Source organism: Hevea brasiliensis, chromosome 10 (assembly GCF_030052815.1).
Source record: "Hevea brasiliensis isolate MT/VB/25A 57/8 chromosome 10, ASM3005281v1, whole genome shotgun sequence".
Taxonomy (NCBI): Eukaryota; Viridiplantae; Streptophyta; class Magnoliopsida; order Malpighiales; family Euphorbiaceae; genus Hevea; species Hevea brasiliensis.
The window spans coordinates 31,206,712-31,211,223 of NC_079502.1; positions in this window are offsets into that span (position 1 = coordinate 31,206,712).

Below are 4,512 nucleotides of genomic sequence, written 5' to 3' on the forward strand. Positions count from 1 at the left end.
TTGATATATATATTGCACATAAATGTATGGACATGTAAATGGGTCTTGAGCAGCTGTACAAAAATTTGTATGAAGTTGGTAATAAAGTTTAGTTGTATAAAATTTGTATAAAGTTGTAATATATATTGTAGTTTGAAATTCTCTTAATGTAAATTTTGTAATGATCTATTTAAATTATTTTTTTTCTAATGAAATATGAATGGAACTATTTTATTTAAATTGAATGAAATGGATTGTTAGTATTTTGATGATCATTGGATACTGGATTTGAAATTGAAAGTTGATAAATGTATTGAGAAATTGTTTGAGATTGAGTTTAAAATTGAAGCAGTTGTTGAGAAAATTTTTAGAAGTGCTTTTTACAGGTATTTGAAGAACTGTTTTCTCAAAATACAGAGGAAACTCTGTCAAAATTTTTATAGAATTTGTGGAAAACTAAAATGGACCAAAATATTAACTAGTTTTAATTTTAACTAAATGTTTTAAGTACTTACTAGAAAATGCTCACCACTTAACAAAAGTAAGAAAATTGATTTAAAATCCTTTGTAGGGTACTTAATGAGTTATCGGTAGGTGAAGTTCGGTAATTCATTAGGTATTCTACGAGATCATGTTATGCCTTACAGAGGGATAAGGTGTGACAATTTAGGTAAGCTTCCTTCACGAAAGTTGGCCCATTTTGTGCCTAGTTTCACCTCCAATTGGCCTCATACCAATTGGAGTAACACACTTAGGGTTATAGGTCTATTTGCACACTGCCCTCTACATGCTTTTCAAACACCAAACCAAATACATGTTTACGAATTACAGTTTCACTTCCCATACCATTCTGCATTTGGAACTAACTAAAACCATTCCATTCTCTACATTATAGGTTAACTTTGACAGAATATAACCACTTCAAATACACCAAATGCAGTCACCATTCACAAATTTCAATCCCAACAATATATACACATAAATACTTCTAATTATCACACAAACTTCCATCATCAAATTACATACCTATCACTACTATTCCACATACATATATGCTGCCATTCTTTTGTATAATATTTCAATAACATTTCATGAATTTGAACCTTAGCAATTTCCATTTTCACTTTTCAAGCTTACAAATCAAACTTTATACATGGAATTCAACTTCAATACAATTAAACATTTAAATCAACACCCCAAATCACCAATTACATGAAGAAAACAAGTTACATATTAAACTTCCATGGCTGCCAAAATGGAGCAGCTCCCTAACTTACCAAACTTCAACTTTTCTTCCATATATCAACTTATCTCAACACCCACACAAACTTTAACAAAGAAAAGTTGAAGAAATGGATACTTACCCCTTGTGAGCTTGACCAAACTTCACCTATTCCTCTTGAAATTACTATCAAATTCTTGCTTGCAAGGTGGGGATAAACTTTAATGAAGACAAGTTGTGGAAAGCATGGCTTGATCATGGAGATTTGAGCTTGGGAAGTGGGCGGCCATGGATGAAAGCTTAGGAGGATTTTCGGCTGGTTTGTTTGGGAGGTTGAAGATGACAGATTTTCTATCCCAATATACTATATTATATTTCCATTAACTTCACTTAGTGGAGCACTAAGTATGGTTAAAGTATTAATTAATCCAAAGTTTCTAATTTCTCACATTTCCTCATATATTTTACTATTTAGATTATGTACCACCATTTTAAATTTTCATAACATTTTCCAAGTGTAATATCATTTATTTTTAATGGAAATTTTGGTCAAAAGGCAACTTGGGATGTCAAATGACTACAATGCCCCTATTCGGGTTGCATTCCCGATTTTTCGGTAACACCGAGTTTTGTCGTTTTTTCGATTTCTCGTTTTTCTTTGTACTAATTAATTAATTTTTCTTTGATATTTCTAATGACATTTATACTTCAATAAGTCTTTAATTATGTCTTGAAACCAAATTCCGAGGGTTCCCTGTAGTCCTGCGGTTGGCTATTACTGTAGTAACTTCCGTCACGGTCACCCATCATTTGTAGTCTGGCTCATTTAACTTATTTTCATTTCATTGCTATTATTTTTTCTTTTTTTTTTCTTGTATTTTCTTTTCCTGTATTTCATTATTTTATGTCTCCTCACTAACAATTAAATGTAGTTCTAGGCATCCTAGCTGTCCGGACCGACACTAGTCATCAGAACAGTAGAACGCACTACCGAACATAGGGGGTGTTACAATGTAGGTGGCCAAGTGGATGTGAGGGGTAAATTTTTTGCTATACTTGTCGAATTTCTGGACTTTGAATTTTTGTGGTACCACTACATCTGGTACTAATCTTAGTGAAGACACATCAACTGAGCCATACATATTCAACCATTTAATAGCTCTTAGTCTTTCCTCTAGAGCAGATAATTTCTCATTCTCTTTCTCTCTATTTTCTCCCCCTGCTGCATAAGCTATTCCCCTAGTTGGAAGATTAGTTATAGGGTAAACTGAAGGGATTGGTGCTGAAGGATGAAATTCTGCATTTGGGATAGCCTGATGGTAGGAGACAGGTAATTCACTACTTGGAATGTTAGATTGAAGGTGATTATTGGGTCAGGGATGGGAGTTTGGAAGGTGAAAGAAGTTGAGGCTTGATCATGAGGCTTTTGGGGATGAGAATCAATTGTTGTTGTAAGTGGGGGAATTACTAGTAGATTTGGTTCTAGTGCCGATCGGGTGGTTTCTTTGCTTTGGGACATTTCTCTCATCATTTTCATTAGCTCTGAGATCTGTTCTGTTAATTTTGAAACTTGTCCCTGCAAGTTCTGCACTTATTCTTGTTCTTCCATTATCCTCTTTGTTCGAGGTCTTGTTAAGTAAACTCTTTTTGGTACAACTGGTTGCTCAATCGAATTTGCTTTATTAGGAGCAATATTGGTTTCCTGTAGAGAAAACGTATTATTAGTTTTATTTCTTAAAATAATTTTATCGGGACTAACATTCTGACATATTAAAGGATACTGCAGCAAGTAATTGCCAAAATGGTGTCTGCCGAGGGTGAATCACGTTAATCTTTAAAATGGCATCATTCGATACTCCAACTATAAATGACGAGCGTATGCGTGGCTATGATACTTGTTCATATTGTAACACCCTCCCGGTAGCAATTCCGTACATTATACTGTTCCGGTGACCGGTGTCGGTCCGGACAGCTAGAACGTTCGGAAAAATATTTAAACTTAAGTGAGGAACCATAATTAACTCAAATATTAATAAGAAAAATTTAGTAAAAATTTTAGAAATAAAATACAACCAAGTTAAACGAGCCGGTGCCCAAGCGATGGGTAACTAGAGGGAAGTTGCGGTTCTCACAACGAGGAGCCCTAGACCCGGGGAAAAATTCATAAAATAATTATTGGGACTCCAGAGAAGGGTCATTGAGGTTCCTATGGCATTAGAATGCCAAGAAAATATTTAGAAAATTTTTTCAATCGGTACAGACAATTTTGACCCGTTAAGCCAAACGGAGGGCATTTTGGTCATTTCGCCTTCAGAGGTGATTTTTGGCCGACTTGTCCAGTGGAGTAAATAATTATTATGGCATAAAATATGAATAAATATTACTAAAAAAATTTAAGTGAGGAATCACACCTGGAAAAACTGAGGAAGTTTGAAGCAGTGAACTTCTATGGTAAGAGAGAAGATGATTCTGTTGCAGCCGAGAATTGGTTGAACAGAACAGGCAGAGTTCTAAAACAACTCCACTGCACCCCAGAGCAAAATTTAGAGGCTGCCATATCTCTGTTACAAGATGATGCATACGAGTGGTGGGACACGGTGTCGATGAAATCTGTGAGGAAATAGTAACTTGGGATTTCTTCCTCTCTGAATTCAAGAAGAAATATGTAGGTACTGTATACCTAGAAGAGAGAAGAAGGGAATTCATTAACCTGAGGCAGAGACAGCTATCAGTGGCCGAATATGAGAAGGAATTCGTAAGATTGAGCCGCTATGGAAGGGAGATAGTCCCTAATGAGGCCGAGGGGTGTAAGAGATTTGAAGAGGGATTAAATGACAATATAAAGCTCATGATCACTGCCTTGGGAATCACAGACTTCACCAAGTTAGTGGAAGCTGCATTAAAAGTGGAGAAAGTGAGAATAAATGAACAAAATAGGAAAGATAGGCAGCGTAAGAGGGAATTTGGACCAGGACAGTCAAGTATACCGACTGATAGTAAGAAGTTTAAGGGTTCTGGTTCACAAGATCAGACACAGGGCCACAGAGGCTAGATTGGAATATCTATAGCTAGTTCCCCGGGCACAATAACAAGGGGATCAACCCCAGTGCCTGAATGTATGCATTGTGGTAGAAGACACAGAGGGGAGTGCTGACTGTTAACTGGAGAGTGTTTTAAGTGTGGGGCTATGGATCATTTCATAAGAGATTGCCCTCAGAGGAGTGGTTCAATAGCTCCGGTACAAATTGATAAACCTTTCCTTATAATTCAAAGGGGTAAAAGATCGGGTAGAGCAAAAACGGCTGACATTT